Source organism: Triticum aestivum, chromosome 3D (assembly GCF_018294505.1).
Source record: "Triticum aestivum cultivar Chinese Spring chromosome 3D, IWGSC CS RefSeq v2.1, whole genome shotgun sequence".
In the NCBI taxonomy this organism is placed as follows: Eukaryota; Viridiplantae; Streptophyta; class Magnoliopsida; order Poales; family Poaceae; genus Triticum; species Triticum aestivum.
This window is the reverse complement of record NC_057802.1, coordinates 184,367,001-184,390,917: the sequence shown is the minus strand read 5'-3', so window position 1 is coordinate 184,390,917 and position 23,917 is coordinate 184,367,001.

The window sequence follows — 23,917 nt, the reverse complement described above, 5'->3', positions numbered from 1 at the left end:
ATGGTGTTGATGTAGAAGCCCTCCGTGATCGATTCCCCCTCCGACGGAGCGCCGGAAAAGGCCCCAAGATGGGATCTCACGGTTACAGAAGGTTACGGCGGTGGAAATAGGGTTTTGTGGTGCTCCTGGATGTTTTCGGGGTATATGGGTATATATAGGAGGAAGAAGTAGGTCGGTGGAGCTGCGAGGGACCCATGAGGGTGGGGGCGCGCCCAGGGGGGTAGGCGCGCCTCCCTGCCTCGTGGCCTCCTCACTTCTTTCTTGACGTCCACTCCAAGTCTCCTGGATCACGTTTGTTCCAAAAATCACTCTCCCGAAGGTTTCATTCCGTTTGGATTCCGTTTGATATTCCTTTTCTGCGAAACACTGAAATAGGCAAAAAAACAGCAATTTGCACTGGGCCTTCGGTTAATAGGTTAATCCCAAAAATAATATAAAAGTGTATAATAAAGCCCAGTAAACATCCAAAACAGGTAATATAATAGCATGGAACAATCAAAAATTAGAGATACGTTGGAGACGTATCAGGGAGTTTGCTCACCATGGTGCCGCCGCAATCCGCGTGCTCTCCGTCGACCACCTTCGGCTTCACGTTGAAAGCCTTGAGCCACAGGCCGAAGTGTGGGGTGATGCGGAGAAATGCCTCACACACAACGATGAATGCCGAAATGTGGAGGAAGGAGTTTGGGGTTAGACCATGAAAATCTAGCCCGTGATAGAACATGAGACCTCGAACAAAGGGGTGGAGGGGAAACCCTAGTCCGTGGAGGAAGTGAGGGATGAACACAACCCTCTCAGCGGGCTCTGGAGTGGGGATAACTTGCTCTTTGGCAGGGAGCCTGTGTTTGATTTCCGCTGTCAAGTAGCTCGCCACCCGGAGCTCCTTGATGTCCTTCTCCGTCACGGAGGAGGCCACCCACTTGCCTTGAGAGCCGGATCCGGACATGGCTAGAGTGATTGGTGGTGATGGGAAAGATTGAAGCTTGGGCGCTGGAGCTCGAGGATGGGAAGGCTGAGGAAGAAGAAGGCGTGGGGTAAAAAGATGGGTCCTTATCCTCTTATAAAAGCAGTGAATATCAAGCACTCCGTCACAAGCCTTAAAACTCGCTTATTCCCAAGGGGTCGTGCGAACGGCACGGTTAGATTACCCAAACCCGTATTGATGAGAATCCCACAATAAGGGGACACAATCTCTGCTTTGACAGGACGTGTCAATGGAGGCCGCGCCTCGAAACGTGAAGCGGGAGGTTGCAAAATAATAATAAGGACAGAACGTAACATCTCACAAAAAAAGTTGTCAGTTGACATGACTTATTTTGTTTAAGTATTTCACCCTTGTGGTTCAGGGTTGTAACTGTTACATAGAGCCGGATATAGTTCTTTTGTTCAGCTGCTTTGGAGTATTCGGAGGAGGAACCCGCCTTGCAATCCCGAAGACAATCTGCACGCCAGACACATCGTCATTGAAGCCTGGTTCAGGGGCTACTGAGGGAGTCCTGGATTAGGGGGTCCCCGGGCGTCCGGGCTATGTGACATGGGCCAGACTGATGGGCCGTGAAGATACAAGATAGAAGGGCTTCCCCCATATCCGGATGGGACTCTCCTTTGCGTGGATGGCAAGCTTGGCATTTTGATAAGTTTCCTTTCTCTGTAAACCGACTCTGTACAACCCTAGGCCCATCCAGTGTCTATATAAACCAGAGGGTTTAGTCCGTAGAGGCAATCATAATCATACAGGCTAGACATCTAGGGTTTAGCCATTACGATCTCGAGGTAGATCAACTCTTGTAACCTCTATACTCATCAAAGTCAAGCAAGCAGGAAGTAGGGTATTACCTCCATTAAGAGGGCCCGAACCTGGGTAAACATCGTGTCCCCTGCCTCCTGTTACCTTCGATCCTCAGACGCGCAGTTCGGGACCCCCTACCCGAGATCAGCCGGTTTTTACACTGACATAGCGCTCCTGTGGAAAGAGCGCTACTGCTAAGTTCAATAGCAGTAGCGCTTTTTAAGTATAAGCGCTACTAGTATACCTAGCCTACCTGCAACGGTCTGGCAATTATAATAATAGCGTGTTATGCATCCACAACTCTACTGCTAAGTGATTAGTAGCAGTGCTGGTTATCAAAAAGTGCTACTGGTGAGCTCCTGTGTATAAGCATTTCCCTAGTAGTGACTGCCAGGCGGGCCCGTTGTCGATGGTCGTCAAAAATATAACCGCGGGAGGTGATGTCGCTTGAAGCTACGTCGGTATTTCCCCAAAGAGGAAGGGATGACGCAGCACAGCGGCAGTAGGTATTTCCCTCAGAAATGAAACCAAGGTTATCGAACTAGTAGGAGAACCAAGCAACACAACGTAAACAACTCCTGCACACAAATAACAAACACTCGCAGCCCGACGTGTTAAAGGGGTTGTCAATCCCTTTCGGGGTACGGCGCCAGAAACGGTGCGGAGACAGGAGAAAATTGTAATAGATTGAAATATTAGATCGCAAATAAAATAAAGTGCAGCAAAGTATTTTTGTATTTTTGGTTTAATAGATCTGAATAAAAATGCAAAAGAAAAATAGATCGCAAGCAAATATATGAGAAATAAGACCCGAGGGCCGTAGGTTTCATTAGTGGCTTCTCTCGAGAAAAATAGCAAGCGTGGGTAAACAAATTACTGTTGGGCAATTGATAGAACCTCAAATAATTATGACGATATCCAGGCAATGATCATTACATAGGCATCACGTCCAAGATTAGTAGACCGACTCCTGCCTGCATCTACTAATATTACTCCACACATCGACCGCTATCCAGCATGCATCTAGTGTATTAAGTTCATGGAAAAACGGAGTAATGCAATAAGAACAACGACATGATGTAGACAAGATCCGTTTATCTATATGGTGGTAGATATAGATCTCGTCTTTTTATCCTTAGTAGCAATCATACATACGTGTTGGTTCCCTTTCTGTCACTGGGATCGAGCACCGTAAGATCGAACCCACTACCGGGCACCTCTTCCCATTGCAAGATAAATAGATCAAGTTGGCCAAACAAAACCCAAATATCGGAGAAGAAATACGAGGCTATAAGAGATCATGCATATAAGAGATCAAAGAAACTCAAAAAGATATGACTGATCATAAACTCAAAGTTCATCAGATCCCAACAAACACACCGCAAAAAGAGTTACATCATATGGATCTCCAAGAGACCATTGTATTGAAAATTCAGCGAGAGAGAGGAAGCCATCTAGCTACTAACTACGGACCCGAAGGTCTACAAAGAACTACTCACGCATCATCGGAGAGGCACCAAGTGGTGAACCCCATCCGAGATGGTGTCTAGATTGGATCTGGTGGTTCTGGACTCTGCGGTGGCTGGATGAATATTTCATTGACTCCCCTAGGGTTCTGGCATTTTTGGGGTATTTATAGAGCAAAGAGGCAGTCCAGGGGGCACTCGAGGTGGGCACAACCCACCAGGGCGCGCCTGGTGGGTTGTGCCGCCCTCGGGGCACCCCCCAGGTGCAACCAGGGCCCATTGCCTTCCTTCTGGCTCATAAAATATCATCGTGGAGTTTCGTGGCATTTGGACTTCGTCTGATATTGATTTCTTGCGATGTAAAAAACATGGAAAAAACAGCAACTGGCACTTGGCACTATGTCAATAGGTTAGTACCAAAAATGATATAAAATGACTATAAAATGATTATAAAACATCCAAGATTGATAATAAAACAGCATGGAATAATCAAAAATTATAGATACGTTGGAGACATATCAGGAGGTAGTTGGGAGGCCGACATGCGGGGTCGCGGCGGACACAGAGGGGACGCGCGGCGCATCCGCGCCGACGCATTTCAGGTGCAATTTTGGGCCGGAAATGGGTCCGCAGAGACGCTGATGACCCACGGGTATAGGGGATCAATGTTAGCTCTTTTTGATAAGTAAGAGTGTTGAACCCAACGAGGAGCAGAAGGAAATGACAAGTGGTTTTCAGCAAGGTAATGTCTGCAAGTGCTGAAATTGTTTGTAACAAAGTAGTTTGATAGCAAGATAATTTGTAACGAGCAAGTAACGATAATAGTAGCAAAAGTGCAGCAAGGTAGCCCAACCCTTTTGAGGCAAAGGACAGGCCAAAGCGGTCTCTTATGATAAGCAAAGCGTTCTTGAGGGTACACGGGATTTTCATCTAGTCACTTTCACCATGTTGGTTTGATTTGTGTTCGGTACTTTGATAATTTGATATGTGGGTGGACCGATGCTTAGGTGTTGTTCTTACTTGAACAAACCTCCTACTTATGATTAACCCTCCCGCAAGCATCCGCAACTACAAGAAAAGTATTAAGAATAAATTCTAACCATAGCATTGAACTTTTGGATCCAATCGGTCCCTTACGGAATAGCGCATAAACTGGGGTTTGAGCTTTTGTCACTCTCACAACCCATCATCTAATTGCTACTCCACAATGCATTCCCTTAGGCCCAAATATGGTGAAGTGTCATGTAGTCGACGTTCACATGACACCACTAAGGGAATCACAACATACATACTATCAAAATATCGAACACATGTCAAGTTCAAATGATTACTTGCAACAGATTTCTCCCGTGACCTCAAGAACAAAATTAACTACTCACAAATGATAATCATGCTCAAGATCAGAGGGGTATTAAATAGCATATTGGATCTGAACATATAATCTTCCACCAAATAAACCATATAGTAATCAACTACAATATGTAATCAACACTACTAGTCACCCACAAGCACCAATCTATAGTTCCGGTAACAAGATTGAACACAAGAGATGAACTAGGGTTTGAGATGAGATGGTGTTGTTGAAGATGTTGATGGAGATTGCCCTCCCCAAGATGGGAGAGTTGTTGGTGATGATGATGATGATGACGATGATTTCCCCCTCCGGGAGTGAAGTTCCCCCGGCGGAATCGCTTCGCCGGAGGGCAAAAGTGCTCCTGGCCAAGTTCCGCCTCGAGACGGCGGCGCTCCGTCCTGAAAGTCCTCTCCTTATTTTTCTCTAGGTAAAAAATGACTTGTATACCAGAAGATGGGCACCGGATGTGGGCCTGGGTGAGCACACCCCACCAGGGCGCGCCTGGGCTCCCTGGCGCGCCTAGGTGGGTTGTGCCCACCTGGTGGGCCCCCTCTGGTAGTTATTTGCTCCAATATTCATCATATATTTGATAAAAAATCTCCATGAAGTTTTAGCTTGTTTGGAGTTGTGCAGAGTAGGTGGCCTGACGTAGCTTTTTCAGGTCTAGATTTCCAGCTGCCGGAATTCTCCCTCTTTGTGTGTACCTTGCATATTATGAGAGAAAAGGCATTAGAATTACTCCAAAAAGCATTATTATGGATAAAAACATCATAAATAACAGTAGGAAAACATGATGCAAAATGGACGTATCAACTCCCCCAAGCTTAGACCTCACTTGTCCTCAAGCGAAAACCAAAATCAAAAAACATGTCCACATGCTTAGAGAGAGAGGTGTCGGTAAAAACAAAATACGAACATAGAAGCATCATGTTGATTATTATTACATCAACAAACTTAAACATAAGACTCTTATCATAGAACTTTTATCATAGACTTCTCATGAACAAGTGACAATTCATCACACTATTGAAGTATAAAGCAAAAACTCTATTAGAAACCAACAAACTATGTTCTCGGTCAACTTTGCAACTACAATTCATCATCTTTTCAGGAAGGGTCACGTATTGGAGCCTTTAGGCAAGTCCACATACTCAACCATCATATAGTCTTCCATGATTGCTAACACTCCCCGCGTACACATGAGCAAAACGTTTCAACCGAACACATAGAAAGATAGGGGCTTGTAGTTTCGCCTCCCAACGTATTCACCTCAAGGGTGATGTCAACAATAATAACTCATGCTATCTATATTCAACTGGACATATGTGCTTAGATCTTTCCTCACCACATTATTCTTGCCAAAGGAGAAAAATAAAAAGGAATAGAGAGAATACTTTTGACTCTTTGCATAAAAGTAAATACATAAAAGTAAAAGATAGGCCCTTCGCAGAGGGAAGCATAGGTTTCCATGCACTTATTTGTTTGTGTGCTCAACCCCTTAGTGCAAAATAACGTCATGTTGCATTGCCCCTTGTGATAGCGACCTTTATTATGCAGTCTGCCGCTTTTGTTCTTCACCATCACAAGTTTGTGCAACACTCTATTTTCTCTTACACTAAATGATGTCACACATTTAGAAGCAATTTGTATTGGCTTTTTGCACCAATGACAACGTACTTGAGGGATCTTGCTCAATCCCTAGGTAGTTATGGTGGACTCTTGAAAATAAGATTTGGGTTTAAGGGTTTTTGGATGCACAAGGAATATCTCTACTTAGTGCGGAATTTTCGGCTAGCAAAGATAGGGGCAAGCACCACATGTTAAAGGATCCATGACAATATGACTTCTATGTGAATATAAACAAACATAAACCATTAGGTTGTCTTCCTTGTCCAACGTCAATAATTTTGGCATATAATATTTTGATGAGGGCTCACAATCACAAAAGATTTCTAGGATAGTATATTTATATGTGAATCTTCTCTTCCCTTATTAATTCTTTCATGAGTTGCATCATTGACTAATGCTATGTTTGTCAATCTCTAACAAAATTTTCTACTTATACTTTTCCGTATGTGGTGTCATCACCTACCATAAGATTAGCATATGATCTTTTTCATTTATTTCCTTTCTTTTATTTATTTCCTTTCTTTTTATTTACAACATGAAAGTAAAGAAAGCAAAAAAAAGCAAACTAAACTTTATTATATATCTCGCACACGATTACAAAGGATAGATCACTAAGCAAACTCTCGAAAAGAAAGGATCAAACTAAACTTTTATTCATCTAAAGCAAAAGATCAAGCTAAAATAAGTAAAAGCAAAAGATAGTGGGGATGATACGATACCGGGGCATCTCCCCCAAGCTTGGCGGAAGCCAAGGAGAGTGCCCATACCCGATACTCAATTCTTTTTTGGTGGTGAAGAAGAAGGTGGTGGTGATGATGAAGAGATCCTGTCCTTCAGGATCAAGAGATTCTCCAATCTACGTATGATACTCCGGAGGAAGATGATGTGCTCTTGATGCAGAATATTTTCACAAGTGAGGTATTTATTCTGCAAACGGACCGTTTCAATGATCCGAAAAGCTGCAATCTCAGTAGGGGTAAGATGAGCATAGTAAGGCTCAAGGATATCTTCTTCTTCCTCTTCGGCCGGCAGTGCTTGTTCATCCACCGGGGGTGGATCTACGGTAGCCTCCTTGCTCTTGTCTCCCTTGATGGCTTCCGTGGGCTCCTCCCTCTTCAGCTCAATCTTCATCAACCAAGCATCTTCTTCCATGGTGTTGGAGGAGGAGGAAGACATGATGCCTGGCTTGATAGATCTGACCGAAAACAGCAAAAAAAGAGAATAGAAGATTTCTCCGTGATATGGTGGTCAACAGGTTCGGGGAGTATATAAAGATTTTTTATCTTGGGAAACAAGCAAACAGAAGAAAAACAGAGTCCGGAAGGTGTCCCAGGTGGGCACAACCCAACTGGGCGCACCTAGCAAGCCAGGCGCGCCCTGGTGTCTTGTGACCACCAGGGTACGCTTCCCGGAAGTTTCTTATTTTCTAAATATTCCAAAACTGACAAAAAATATTTTTGCGGATTTTTTGGAGTCCGTTTACTTAACGTATCACGTACCTCCTTATATTCTGGAGTGTTCTGGAAGGACTCTTTTATGTGTTCTTCCGGTGTCAAAGTTTGGATAATATTACTTTCAACATTAATGGGCGTACCTGAGATATAATGTGTTACTCGTTGCCCGTTAACAACCTTCGGATTAGTACCTTCGGCATTATTTATTTTGATGGCTTCAGACCGATAAACCTCCTCGATAACATAGGGTCCTTCCCATTTTGAGAGGAGTTTTCCTGCAAAGAATCTGAAACCAGAGTTGTACAAAAGAACATATTCTCCTACTTTAAACTCACGCTTTTGGATTCTTTTATCATGCCATCTTTTAACCTTTTCTTTTCATAATTTTGCATTTCCATAAGCTTGGGTTCTCCATTCATCTAAAGAACTAATATCAAATAACCTCTTTTCACCAACAAGTTTGAAATCATAGTTGAGCTCTTTGATTGCCCAATATGCTTTATGCTCTAACTCTATAGGCAAATGACAAGCTTTTCCATAAACTATTTTATGACATACCCATAGGATTTTTGTATGCTGTTCTATAAGCCCAAAGTGCATCATCTAATTTCTTAGACCAATTCTTCCTGGACCTATTGACAGTCTTTTGCAAAATTAACTTTATTTCTCTATTACTAAGTTCAACTTGACCACTAGACTGAGGATGATAAGGTGATGCAATTCTATGGTTAACATCATACTTGGCAAGCATTTTAGGGAAAGCACCATGAATAAAGTGTGAACCACCATCAGTCATTAAGTATCTAGGGACTCCAAACCTTGGGAAAATAACTTCCTTAAGCATTTTAATAGAGGTGTTGTGATCAGCACTACTAGTTGGAATAGCTTCTACCCACTTAGTAACATAATCAACAGCAACCAGAATATGTGTATACCCATTAGAGGAAGGAAAAGGTCCCATGTAATCAAATCCCCAAACATCAAATGGTTCAACAGCAAGTGAATAATTCATAGGCATTTCTTGATGCTTACCGATATTACCTAGTCTTTGGCATTCATCACAAGATAAGACGAACTTACGGGCATCCTTGAAGAGAGTAGGCCAATAGAATCCAGATTGCAATACCTTGTGAGCAGTTCTATCTCCAGCATGATGCCCTCCATAAGCTTCGGAGTGACATTTCCGTAGGATTTGTCCCTGTTCATGCCCAGGTACATAACATCTAATAATACCATCTACTCCTTCTTTATAAAGATGTGGGTCATCCCAAAATTAATGTCTTAAATCATAAAAGAATTTTTTCTTTTGTTGGTATGTAAAGCTAGGTGGTAAATATTTAGCAACAATGTAATTAGCATAGTTAGCATACCAAGGAGTGTTATGAGCAACATTTATTGCAGCTAACTGCTCATCAGGAAAACTATCATCAATAGGTAGTGGGTCATCAGGCACATTTTCAAGCCTAGACAAGTAATCAGCTACGCGGTTCTCAGCTCCTTTCCTATCAGTGATATGTAAATTGAATTCTTGTAGCAAGAGAACCCATTGAATAAGTCTAGGTTTAGCATCTTTCTTTCCCATAAGATATTTAATAGCAGCATGATCAATGTGAACAATTACTTTTGAATCAATGTCGGTGTACAAAAGTAGGGGCCCTCTTTGTACCCCTTTGCTTGTGCACGGGCAGTTAGATCCCCGCCTACGACCACACTTAGCAGGGCAGAGGAAGGAAGCAAAAGTCCAAGACCACCAGAGCAGCGCCAAGCCAGAGGTGCATGAGAAAAGGGACAAGGTGGGCTTTCCTCGGCAAGATCCTTGCTGGGGCAGCTTACGTAGCCCTGGCAAGAGCCTTACTGGGGCAACTTGCCCGACACCAGCGAGGCCGCCACCCTTGAGCCTAAGAGTTCCAACACCATCAACGACTTTGGAACCAAGGCTCGGGAGGCGCCTGCATGGTGGCATGCAAATCTTTATGAAGACAAAGGGCCTGCAAGGCCTAGATAGGAACCAGAAAACAAGACAACAGCGAGGCTCCTTGCCGAGGATGCCCACGAGGCCCCGGCAAGGCTCCTGCCGAAGATACCCATGAGGCCCCGGCAAGACTCTTGCCGAGGGTGCCTGCAAGGCCCCGGCAAGACCCTTGCCGGGAATATCAGCAAGACGGCGGCAAGGCCTTGCCGCCCCATCACCGCCCCAGCTCAGTGGCCGACCCACCATCTAAGCAAGTACCCACGTGGCAGTACGTGGCTCCTAAGCCAACTAGTCAAGAACCTGCACGGTGGCATGCAGATCCTCGTGAAGACCCTGCCACCACACCAGCTCAGCAGCCTGCCAGCCTACGTGGCGCTGCATGCCTCATTGGCCTGGACGCGTGTCGGAGCAAGGCGAAGCAGCTGTAACACCCCGGATGTAACTTTCCATATTTGTAACTCCAACTCTTGCCATTTTCGGCTATGTGTTATGATATTCCCTCCGTGGTTGGGTTTCGTTTTCGTTTTGCATTTTTGTTCATGTCATGCATTTCATATCATGTCATCATGTGCATCTCATTTGCATACGTGTTCGTCTCATGCGTCCGAGCACTTTCCCCGTTGTCCGTTTTGCAATCAGACGCTCCCACGTGCACCGGCGCACCCCTCTTGTTTCGTTTCGTGAGCGGGTGTTGAACATTCTCGGAATGGACCGAGGCTTGCCAAGTGGCCTTGGTATACCACCGGTAGACCACCTGTCAAGTTTCGTTCCATTTGGAGGTCGTTTGATGCTCCAACGGTTAACCGGGTAACCGCAAAAGCCTTTTGTGTGTTGCAGCAAAACCCCCCTCCAAACAGCCCAAAACCCCTCTAAGTCCCCTCCATGCTCTCGGTCGTTCGATCACGATCGTGTGGGCGAAAACCATGCCCCATTTGGACTCTCCTAGCTCCTTCTACCTATATAAACACCTCCTGTCGTGGAATAGTCACGGCAGGTGTCCTCGTGCAAGGACTTAGTCGTGGAGCCATCGCAACTAGGAAGCTTAAAGGGGTTAAACGGGACAAAGGACACGAGGATTATACTAGTTCGGCCCCTTACGGTGAAGGTAAAAGCCTACTCCAGTTGAGGTGGAATTACTTAGGGTTTCGATGACCAGGGAGCTAAACCGCTATGCCTGGCTATCGATCTGATCTTACTTGTCCTGAACCGCCGCTGGGTCGTCCCTTTATATAGAGAGGTCAACGCCCAGCGGCTCTCAGAGTCCCGGCCGGCTTATAAACAGTGTCCGGCTCGGACTCTTAACTATTCTTGCCTTACACTACAAGTCATGCCTTAACGGCGGTTTATCACTACGGGCCTTAAGCCGCCTCTAGGCCTTGGGCCCATTACTGAACCGCCATCCTCAAGCTTGATATTGGGCTTCATGTGATGATCGTCATAACATAACCCGGCCCCTCCTGGGCGGGTGACTCCAGTAGTTATATCCCCAACATTAGGCCCCAGATTGATTTGAACCGGTTCATGTCAATCTTCAATACCTTAATAAAAAATCTTCTGGCTTCTGTCTGCGCAAAGGCTATAACCCGCCATGACGTCATCTTCTGGATTCTTTGTAACCCGCCGTGACGTCATCTGTCATTAATGCACGTTCTGCCTAACGTATCTCAACGGATCCTTGTCTTAATAACTATCCCGAAAATCGAGGCGTCTCTGCAGCTGGATAATCATGTCTTCAGCCTCCTCGTTTCTCGCGCCCATTCATCAGCCGTCCCTTATAAGTAGGCCCGGCCCTTAGGTCTTCGTCATTCTTCCCTTTCCATCGTCTTCCTCCTCTTGATGCCTCAGAGCCCGAGCTCCGCCGCCGCCGCCGCGCATCCCGTCTGCACCAACCAAGGCCGCTGCATCGACCTGTCTTGACCAGAGAACCGCGGCGCACCTCCGCTGCTCATCAGCACCAGTAAGTCCTCGCCGTCCCGTATATTAGATCCACATTAGGGTTCGCGAGTTCTTCTGTGTTCTTCGTGGTTCCTCGCGATTCCTTTGCAATTCTTCCACAACGGCCTCCTTTGATCCAAGAGTAGTACATAACTTCGGCGGTAGTCGTTTCACACCCATTTTCAATACTAGCAGATCCCTTTTGCTTGCAAAAAGACCTCATTTAGAGCTTATGAACTTCTCTGTATCAGTTTTTAGGTCTAGAAATTTTTCTTTTCTGGACGATCGTTTGATCCAAAATAATCCCTGCAATCTGTGAAACTTGTTTGTGCAACACTTAGGCAGAAAACTGCATCTGTTAGCCATGGCGGCTCATATCGCCGGCTTAAAGAGGCCATGCTTTGCGAAATTTCCGGATCATTCATAATAGAGTTAAATAACTTAATTGCTCATGATATCCACGGCGGCCTAAATAACCTGACACAATTAGCCATATATCATTAGGCCCCTTCATAAGCCGCCATCTTGAATACTGAACTGAAATCTTCCTCCGGCTTAAATTTGAACCGGAAATTTTATTTTGTCACAGGCTTCCATCTTTCACAATGCCGCCTAAGGCTCCCAAAGCACCCATCACATGCAACTGGGTTAGATCCAACATCACTGACAGCATCTTAGCTGATTTTGTAAAGACGGGTTATCTGCCAAGGAAAGAGATCATGTCTTATCGTGCTCCTGACCCGTCAGAAGAGAAACCTCATCCCAAGGAGGGGGAAGTTGTCATTTTCACTGATCACATGAAACGGGGTTTCGCTCTGCCCGGCTCCAAATTTTTCAGAGATATCCTGCATTTTTTTTATCTGCGACCTCAAGACATCGAACCCAACTCCGTGTCAAACATCTGCAACTTCCAAGTATTCTGCGAGGTGTACCTCGGAGAAGAACCCAGCTTGCTACTCTTTAGGGAGTTATTTTATCTGAACCGCCAGAATGAATGTGCCAACGGGCCTAGCTTGGAACTCGGTGGAATCTCAATCCAATGGCGGAGAGATTGTCTCTTCCCTTATGCTGAGCCGCCAAGCCACCCGAAAGACTGGAACCAGACATGGTTCTCCTGCCAAGACACTTCTCCGGCTGATGAGAACCCTCTGCCCGGCTTTCGCGCCCTGCGTCTAGAGTCAAATCACCCCTTACCAGATAAATTATCTCAAGCTGAACATCAACCACTTACTCCCACCATCAACAAGATCAAAGCTCTTCTGGCGAACGGCCTAAATGGCATTGATCTGGTCCGGGTCTGGATTGCCTGGCGGGTGATTCGTTTAAGCCGCCGCCCTGGCTTGATGTGTGATTACACGGGCCAGAAGGATGATCCTCTTCGGCACAGTCCAGACGACTTACCTGAGGACGTCATTGATGATACAACCAAGTCTCTTCTGAACGAGAGCCTGGCAGATTGCGGGAGAGTGGGCTTAAGCCCTTTCTGCAACGCTAACCCGGCTCCAGCGGTAAACCATTGACCTGAATACTTCACCTTCCATTTTAACGATTTTGTCTTAACTCACTAACCTTTGTTGTATTTTACAGGCTAATGATAAATTCTGGAAGGTCAAATATGACCACGAAGCTGTCAAGAAAGCCCGAAAAGTTAAGAAAGCCGCCAGGAAAGCCGCTCCCCGTAAGAAGGGGAATAAACCTAGCGCCTCGGACCTGCTTCATCTGGAAGACACCTCCGAGTCAGAGGTAGCTCTTGATTCTTTAGGCTCCTTCTTTAACCATCTTATTGACACGGATTATCGGCAGGAGGACACCAGAGCAAGTCATGAAGTGAATGAAGAGGTAACTATAATTTCCTCCGACTCTGAGCCTTTGCCGAGACAGAAAGTCCGAAGAGTAACCCGGAAAGTAAGATTTTCACATCCTTTAGCTTATCAAGATCCTCAATTTCTTTTGAAGCGACAGATTTATGAGAGACGGAGGCAGCCCCGGACCAGCAAAGATGCAGACCTCTCCTCCGGCTTACCTGAAGCATCAAGGAAGCGCCGGACTGAGGTTATCTCCGACTTATATTCTTTGTATCCTTTGGCGGGCGTCCCTCGTCAACCACTCAATTCTTCTGACTCAAACTACCAGGGAACTTCGCCTTCCTCCGGCGACTCAATGCAGTCCAGCTTGCCGGCTTTCAAAACCGCTCCCGGGTAATGATGATCAGTTGATTTTGTGCTTATCTTACTCATGTTTTTGCACTAACCCTTTGACTTCCAGTGTACAAGTGAAGCCCAGCAAGAGGGCGAAGAAAAATAAGCCGGCCGAAGAGCCGGTCCTGGCTGAGCCGGAACTCAGAACGGCTGCTCCTGATGCCTCTATTGATGAGTCGCCGGCTGTACCATCTCCTGATGCCACCACTGCCCCAACTGTTGAACAAGCTATGGGAGGTTCTGAGAACCCGGAGATCCCCAGCCTGGCTCATCCAGATGATCCGGACGTTGAGATCACCCGGACTAAGTTTGTCGAACCGGGACGACCTACCGTGCTGGCCAAGTGCTCTGCCAAGGAAGAACTTCTGGAACGCCGCCGGGCCAAGTTGGACATCACTGATTATGCTCATCTGAGCATCGAAGATATTGTCTCTGGCTATGTGAATCAAGTGCACAACAGCCGGGATCTGGAGATTGACATGGTGAAACAAATACAGCAAAAATCTGAGGTATAACTCTCTTTCTTACTCCATAGTTTATACTTACCATGCCAGCCCCCAAGTCTATTACTTATGATAAAATATGTTGTAGACTTAATACCGGCTTAGTAATCACTGCAAGAAAACCGGCTTACCTGGCAGCACTCAAGGTCCGGTTTAATCAGCATATCTGAACCGGTCCTTACCTTGTTTTAATCAAGTAGTTGAACAGCAATATGCATTAGCCCCCAAGTGCCAAGTACCTTTGCTTGCAAAGTGCTTGGGACTTATTTGCATGAACCGCCACTGTAAATAGAGCTCTTCAGCATACATTAGCCCCCAAGTGCCAAGTGTCTTTGCTTGCAAAGTGCTTGGGACTTAATGTTGCATTATAATCATCCTAACTGTGACCCGGAATTTATACAGGCCGCCTTCAAGCAATTTGAATCGGATATCTCTGATTTAAAGAAACGCCTGAAGACTCCAGAAAATGAAACCCAAAAGGCCAACTCCAAGTTTGAATTCAGTGTATCTGCTCAAGAGAAACTGAAGAAGAAGTTTGAAGCAGAGAGAAAAGCCTGGGCAGATGAAAAACTGCTTTACTCAGCCGGGCCGAACAGGCGGAGGCCACTCTTGCTGAAACAACCGCCGAGCTATCCGGCTTAAAACGCCATGTATCTCAGATGGTCTCCGCAATCTTTGGTAAGTTACTCTGTAAGTGTTTAGCCAGTTCAATTGTCATCAGCTTACCTGACTTTGCAATGCAGGTCCCAGGAGCTCCAATCTTAATCAAAACGTGCTGACAAAACTAAAGGCGGTTTATACCTTGGTGGAGCAACTTTACACCGGGTCACAACATGCCTTAGCCGTTGTGGCTCTATCAAATGAAGTTCCCACCCATCTGGTGGATGTACTCAGGCGGCTTGCCGTACTTCCTCAACGCTTCCAAGAGTTGAGACGAGCTTCTGCAAGAGCCGGAGCCATAGCCGCTCTGAGCCGGGCCAAGGCATTTCTACCTGAGCTAGACCCGGCTGACATCGCCCTTGGGTATCCCAGTCTAAAGGAGGACAGCACCCCATTTGACCAGAAAGACTTCGCCGCTTGCGTGAAGAGCGTACGCCATGTGGCCACACTGATTGGTAATGACACAGATCTTACCAAATATCAACCGGGCTATGACGCGGAGAATCAGAGGATCCCAACACCACGTTATGAAGCAATCAGCCTGATTCCGCCAACTCGTAAGCATACCTTCGCCCCTGAAGTCGACCCGGCCGGGTTAATTGATGATCAAGCTCAATTTGAAGCCTTGGGTGGCATTGACTGGAAATCATCAACCTTCTAGGACATGGAAACAGCCGGAGGAGCGGAAAGGGATGAACCGGAAGCTTCGGCCCAACAGCACCTTTGAGCTCTCAGGCGGCTCATGGTTGTCTTAAAAAACAATGCCTCACCTTTTGGACTCGGGGAGTCATGTAATAGAGTAGGACAAATACTTAATTTTGTCGTGTCATTGCGCACGTGTGTAGCGCTCAAGACTGTTTAAGCTGCCCTTTTATATGCTTCCGGGTTATGCTTGATCCTCTGCTTTCCTTATGTGTAAAGAGCTGTCTCTAATTGTCCTACATAGAAAACAAATCACAAGTCCCTTGGCGGCTTACCGCATGGAGAGTCATATATTTTACATATAACCCAGAATATGAATCAAAATCATAATAAACCGGTTCTCGATTATATCTTTGAGATAACCATAACAGCATACCTGTGATCCTTCAAGTACACTTCCGGTTTATTTAACCCGAATAATGAGGTTGAGAACTTAGCTCCGGTTCCCCAGCACATACAATGTTTATTATGTGCTATCAACGTTTATTGATCAAAGTTAAACCGGTGGAATAAAAACCACCCTTGAACACTTTTGATGTGATCAAAAGAACTTGTTTGCAACATAGAGACTTCAAAAATTTGGAGGCTTCTGATTCGAATATGACCAGAGAACCGTCCCAAAGGGGTTAAGCTAAGATTCGAATACGATCATATAGCCCCCAGTGGCTTTGGCGTTGCCGATCAAGAGGGTACCGACAGCTATGTTCTCTTTGGTTTGAATACGACCTATGTTTGAACAGGAAGCCCCCAAATGATCTTGAAAGTTGTTTAACGACGCTGATTCGAATACGACCCACGTCGGTTCCCAAAGGGGGTTGAGCTATGATTCAAATATGATCAAGAAACTCCCCAGTGAGCTCGGCAATATGCCAATCAAGTGGGTATCGACAGCTATGTTCTCTTTGGTTCGAATACGACCTATGTTTGAACAGGAAGCCCCCGAGTGATCTTATATTTAACGGCTAGATTCGAATACGATCATAAGCCGGATCAGCCTCCAAGTGATCATCTGATATCATAATGAAAATAACAATGACACATTTACCTTTGGAGGGGAAAAAAAGACAGAGGTCCTGCTTTATTATTCATCATAATATATAGATGGCTATAGAAATGTACATTATGAGAGCCGGTGGCTCAGGTGTAATAAGGCCGAAGCTGAGCTGTATTCCACGGCCGGCGGGTCTCCTCCTCCGACTTACGTGAATCTTTGTGCTCTCGAATATCGATGAGGTAGTATGACCCGTTGTGCAAGTTCTTGCTGACCACAAAGGGCCCTTCCCAAGGTGGGGATAGCTTGTGTGCATCTGTTTGATCCTGGATGAGCCGGAGCACCAAATCACCTTCCTGAAAGGTCCTGGACTTAACCCAGCGGCTGTGATAGCGGCGCAGGTCTTGTTGGTAAATCGCCGAGCGAGCTGCTGCTACGTCACGTTGTTCGTCCAACAAGTCAAGAGTGTCTTGACGTGCTTGCTCATTGTCCGCCTCGACATAAGCCGCCACTCGAGGCGAGTCATGACGGATGACGCTAGGGAGAACCGCCTCGGCTCCGTAAACCATGAAGAAAGGCGTGTAACCCGTAGACCTGTTAGGAGTAGTATTGATGCTCCATAACACAGAGGGTAACTCCTCCACCCAACAACCCGGCGTCCGTTGCAAAGGGACCAAAAGCCGGGGCTTGATGCCTTTCAAGATTTCCTGATTGGCTCTCTCAGCTTGACCATTGGATTGGGGGTGAGCTACTGATGAAACATCAAGCCGTATATGTTCTCGTTGACAAAATTCCTCCATGGCGCCTTTAGACAGATTGGTACCATTGTCAGTTATAATGCTGTGTGGAAAACCAAAGCGAAATATCACCTTCTTCATGAACTGAACCGCCGTGGCTGCATCACACTTACTAACCGGCTCTGCCTCAACCCACTTTGTGAACTTGTCAACCGCCACCAAGAGGTGGGTCTTCTTATCCTTTGACCTTTTGAAAGGCCCAACCATATCAAGCCCCCAGACTGCAAACGGCCAAGTGATTGGAATCATCCTCAACTCTTGAGCCGGCACGTGAGCACGTCTTGAGAACTTCTGACAACCATCACATTTACTGATTAAGTCCTCTGCGTCAGCATGAGCCGTCAGCCAATAAAAACCATGACGAAAAGCTTTCGCCACAAGGGATTTTGAGCCGGCATGATGGCCACAATCCCCCTCGTGAACCTCTCGTAAAATTTCTTGACCCTCCTCAGGGGAAACACAATGCTGAAAAGCCCCGGTAACACTACAATGATGCAGCTCGCCATTGATAATTATCATTGACTTAGAACACCGGGTTATTTGTCTGGCCAAAGTTTCATCCTCAGGCAATTCTCCCTGGGTCATGTAAGACAAGAATGGCACTGTCCAATCTGGGATGATGTGAAGAGCCGCCACCAACTGTGCTTCTGGGTTAGGAATAACCAAATCTTCCTCTGTAGGTAACTTGACAGAAGGGTTATGCAGAATATCCAAGAAAGTATTAGGCGGCACCGGCTTTCGCTGAGAGCCCAGCCGGCTTAAGGCATCAGCCGCCTCATTCTTTCTGCGGTCAATGTGCTCCACTTGATAACCCTGAAAATGCCCGGCGATGGCATCAACTTCACGGCGATAAGCCGCCATGAGGGGGTCCTTGGAATCCCACTTGCCTGATACCTGTTGAGCCACCAAATCTGAGTCGCCAAAGCATCTCACCCGGCTTAAGTTCATCTCCTTAGCCATCCGAAGACCATGGAGTAAGGCCTCATACTCAGCTGCATTGTTAGTACAGGGAAACATCAACCGTAGCACATAACGAAATTTGTCACCTCGAGGGGAAGCTAAAACGACTCCAGCCCCCGAGCCCTCCAACTGCCTGGACCCGTCGAAGTGAATAGTCCAGTATGTGTTATCTGGTCTCTCCTCAGGCATCTGCAGTTCTGTCCAGTCGTTGATGAAGTCTACCAATGCTTGAGATTTGATAGCAGTGCGTGGCACATACTTTAAATCATGAGGCCCAAGTTCAATGGCCCACTTAGCAACTCTTCCGGTGGCTTCTCTGTTTTGGATGATATCTCCTAGAGGAGCAGAACTAACCACAATGATGGGGTGGCCCTGGAAATAATGCTTAAGCTTCTGGCTTGCCATGAACACCCCATAAACAAGCTTCTGCCAATGTGGATACCGTTGCTTGGACTCAATGAGTACTTCGCTGACGTAGTAAACCGGCCGCTGAACCGGATGTTCCTTACCCGCCTCCTTGCGCTCCACCACGACGGCCACACTGACGGCTCGTGTGTTAGCAGCTACATACAACAATAAGGGCTCCTTATCGACAGTAGCAGCAAGGACTGGCGGCTCGGCTAACTGAATTTTCAAATCCTCAAAAGCAGCATTAGCAGCATCACTCCAGACAAAGTCATTTGTTTTCTTCATCATCTGATACAGTGGTATGGCCTTTTCGCCCAACCGCTTATAAATCGACTCAAAGCAGCGATGCAACCCGCCAGACGCTGGACCTCATTTATGCACGCCGGCTTAACCAGAGAAGTGATTGCCTTGATCTTCTTCGGGTTAGCTTCAATGCCTCTGTGAGAAACCAGAAAACCCAAGAGCTTGCCTGCAGGAACACCAAAAACACACTTGGCTGGGTTAAGCATCATCTTGTAGACCCGGAGATTATCAAAGGTCTCTCTCAGATCATCTATCAAGGTCTCCTCTCTGGATTTGACCACAATATCATCCACATAGGCATGAACGTTGCGCCCAATCTGATTATGAAGACAATTCTGTACACACCGCTGGTAAGTCGCCTGGGCACTCTTGAGCCCAAACAGCATAGACACATAACAAAAGGCTCCAAAAGGGGTAATGAACGTCGTCTTCTCTTGGTCCTTAACTGCCATTTTAATCTGATGGTAGCCAGAGTAAGCATCCAAAAAACTTAAATGCTCACAACCCGCCGTAGCATCAATAATTTGGTCAATACGGGGGAGAGCAAAAGGATCAGCCGGACAAGCCTTGTTTAAATCCGTATAATCCACACACATACGCCAGGTGCCGTTCTTCTTGAGCATGAGCACCGGGTTAGCTAGCCATTCTGGATGAAAGACTTCAACGATGAACCCGGCCGCCAAGAGCCGGGCTACTTCCTCACCAATGGCTTTCCGCCTCTCCTCATTAAACCGCCGGAGAAATTGCTTGATTGACTTAAATTTCGGATCAATATTAAGAGTGTGCTCAGCGAGTTCTCTCGATACAACCGGCATGTCAGAAGGTTTCCATGCAAAGATGTCCCGGTTCTCACGGATGAACTCGACGAGCGCGCCTTCCTATTTAGGATCCAGATTGGCGCTGATGCTGAACTGCTTAGATGAGTCACCTGGAACAAAGTCAACAAGCTTAGTCTCATCGGCCGACATAAATTTCATTACCGGCTCATGCTCCATGGTTGGCTTTTTCAGAGACGTCATATCTGTCGGGTCAACATTATCCTTGTAAAACTTTAATTCCTCTGTCACACAAACAGATTCAGCGTAAGCAGCGTCACCTTCCTCGCACTCCAAGGCTATCTTTTGGCTGCCATGAACCGTAATGGTCCCATTGTGACCCGGCATCTTGAGCTGCAAATATACGTAACACGGCCGTGCCATGAACTTGGCGTAAGCCGGCCGCCCAAATAAAGCATGGTACGGGCTTCTTATTTTGACCACCTCAAAAGTCAGTTTTTCCGCCCTGTAGTTGTACTCATCTCCAAAGGCTACTTCCAGCTCGATCTTACCAACTGGATACGCTGACTTACCGGGCACCACACCATGGAAAACAGTGTTGGACCGGTTGAGGTTTTTATCAGTTAATCCCATACGACGGAAGGTCTCATAATAGAGGATGTTGATGCTACTGCCTCCGTCCATGAGTACCTTAGTGAATTTATACCCACTAGCTTGAGGAGCCACCACCAAGGCTAGGTGACCTGGATTATCAACCCGGGGAGGGTGATCTTCCCTACTCCATACAATCGGCTGCTCAGACCATCGCAAGTAACGTGGAACTGCCGGCTCAACCGCGTTTACAGCCCTCTTATGCAGCTTCTGGTCTCGCTTGCACAAACTGGTAGTAAATACATGATACTGTCCACTGTTGAGCTGCTTTGGATGGGTCTGGTAACCCCCCTGCTGCTGCTGCTGCTGATTACCCTGGCCAGATTGCTGGTTAAAACCACCTTGATTACCTTGAGAATTCTGAAAGTTGGAATTTGAGCCGCCGCCCGGGCCATGAAAGCCGCCGCCGCCCTGCCCATTGTTACCGTTGAACATGTTGGAATTCTTGAAAGCTTTCATGATCGCGCAGTCTTTCCATAGATGAGTGGTCGGCTTCTCCCTAGAGCCATGCCTTGGGCAGGGCTCATTTAACAATTGCTCAAGCGTCGGGCCGGACCCGCCCGGCCGGGGAGGTTGTCTCCCCTTACGTCGGTGATTGTTACCCTGCGTGTTGGTGTTGGCCACAAACTCCATACCATCATCGACCTTACGCTTATTACCTCCCTGACTTGCCAGGTTATGCTGAGGGCCCTTGCCATTGCCATTCTTCTTTCCCTTCCCTGTCTTTTCCTCATCAGACACGGGATCCTTGGTACTATCAGAGTCGGCGTACTTGACCAGAGCCGCCATCAGCGTACCCATATCGTTGTAATCGCGGTTGAGCCGCCCAAGCTTCATCTTCAGGGGCGCAAAACGACAATTTTGCTCCAACATCAAGACCGCAGAGCCGGCATCCATCTTATCAGACGAATGTATTATCTCTTTGACTCGGCGTACCCAATGGGTTGTAGACTCGCCTTCTTGCTGTTTGCAGTTAGTCAAATCCACAATTGACATAGATTGCCTACATGTATCTTTGAAGTTTTGGATGAACCGGGCTTATAGCTCTGCCCATGACCCGATGGAATTGGGTGGCAGTCCCTTCAACCAAGTGCGGGCAGTCCCATCCAACATCATGGTGAAGTATTTGGCCATTGCCGCTTCGCTGACCTCCAGCAACTCCATAGCCATCTCGTAGCTTTCAATCCATGCTCCGGGCTGTAAATCAGCCGTGTAATTAGGTACCTTCCTAGGTCCTTTGAAATCCTTGGGCAGACGTTCGTTACGGAGAGCCGGCACCAGACAAGGGACACCTCCGGTCCTCGTAGTTATGCCCGCCTCGATAGAAGCCGTTGGATAAACCGGGAGGGGTTGGTAAGCTGTCAGCTGAGCCGCCTGTTCCGCCTCTTGACGTGCTCTGTCTTGGTCTACCGCGTTAAAGGCTCCATTATGCGCCGGGCCATGGCCAGCTGGCAAGTCATGGCGCCGGACGTTGCTTGAGCCGGTCGCTGAAACCATGTGTCTGCTATAACTTGGGCTCCGGTTTGGACGAGGGGTTGAATGAATCCTGTCCCGGCTATATGAATATGCCTCCTGTTGTGCCAGAGCCGTCTGAAGAAGTTCTCTGACCCTGCGGGTTTCGACCGCCGTTGGAGAGTCGCCCTCGATTGGGAGAGCCGCCAGTCACGCCGCTGCAGCGATCATGTTTTCCAACGGGTTAGAATAATGACCCGGTGGTAGTGGCACGTATTGAGGTAGGGCAGTATTCACACGGGGAGGCCCCATCACTTGCGGCTGAACCGGCGTTCCAGCTCCGGGTGCTGTGATTTCTGGCGGGTTACTGGGCCCTGCACCGGGCATGTTGAAGAGATTTCGAGGGTCATAAACCGGAGGGAGCCGAGATTGAGCCTTCTGATGCCTCCTCATGATCTCATTGGATGCGTTCTGATCCATCGTGAGCCGGAAACACTGCGCCTGAATCAGTTGAGTCTGGGCGTCCAGAGCCGCCCGTTCTGCAGCCATCCTGATTCCTTCCGCTGCCAGATCTTCCTTGTCTCGTGCTATATCCAGCTTTAACTGTGCCACCTCCGCATCATGCTGAGCTTGATCCGCTGGGACGACCGTGGTGGTTAGCAGGGCAGTCATCTTATCCGTGAGATCCATCAGTACCTGAGCCGGTGAGTGCGCAGGCCCTCCTGCCCCAGTGGTGGAGTTTTGAACAGGTTGCGTGCCGGCCATGAAGATTCCAACCCGGCTTGGCGGCTCAGAAGGGTCCGGAATACTGTTGCCATTGGGACAACCCCCAAGCCTGCCGTCTTGAAGTCGATACAACGAGTCCGTCTCACCTGTCGATGATTCATCATCAGAGCAGACGGCCGTCTCGTCGCTAGATCTAGATCCTTCAGAGAGTCCTCCGTGGATGCATCCCACGAAAGCACGTTTCAAGGCGGGCAGAGTCCGGGCGGGTCTCGCACGTTGAGCCGTCTTGAGGAGGTCGGTGCCGATGTCCAGCTCAGGGCCCGGCTCGCCGATCTTGCCAATGAAAACGTGGATTCCGCCGAAGGGGACCCGGTACCCGTACTCGATTGAGCCGGCGTCGGGGCCCCAGCCTGCATCGTTGATGTAGAGCTTGCCGCGACGACTCTTGGTCATCCGGCCCACAGCGTATCCCTTGAGCCCTTCGAAGCTGCCCTTCAAGAACTCAAATCCACCGTGCGCTGGCCCCACGGTGGGAGCCAACTGTCGTGGAATAGTCACGGTAGGTGTCCTCATGCAAGGACTGAGTCGTGGAGCCATCGCAACTAGGAAGCTTAAAGGGGTTAAATGGGACAAAGGAAACGAGGATTATACTGGTTCGGCCCCTTACGGTGAAGGTAAAAGCCTACTCCAGTTGAGGTGGAATTACTTAGGGTTTCGATGACCAGGGAGCTAAACCGCTATGCCTGGCTATCGGTCTGATCTTACTTGTCCTGAACCGCCGCTGGGTCGTCCCTTTATATAGAGAGGTCAACGCCCAGCGGCTCTCAGAGTCCCGGCCGGCTTATAAACAGTGTCCGGCTCGGACTCTTAACTATTCTTGCCTTACACTACAAGTCATGCCTTAACGGCGGTTTATCACTACGGGCCTTAAGCCGCCTCTAGGCCTTGGGCCCATTACTGAACCGCCATCCACAAGCTTGATATTGGGCTTCATGTGATGATCGTCATAACATAACCCGGCCCCTCCTGGGCGGGTGACTCCAGTAGTTATATCCCCAACACCTCCCCCTCCGAAATCCGGGTCGAAACCCTAGCAAAAATCGCACCCGCCGCCACCGGACACGTCCACCGCCGCCGGACGCTTCAGCGCCGCCGCCCTGCGCCAACCCTAGCGCGACACGTGGCGCGTCG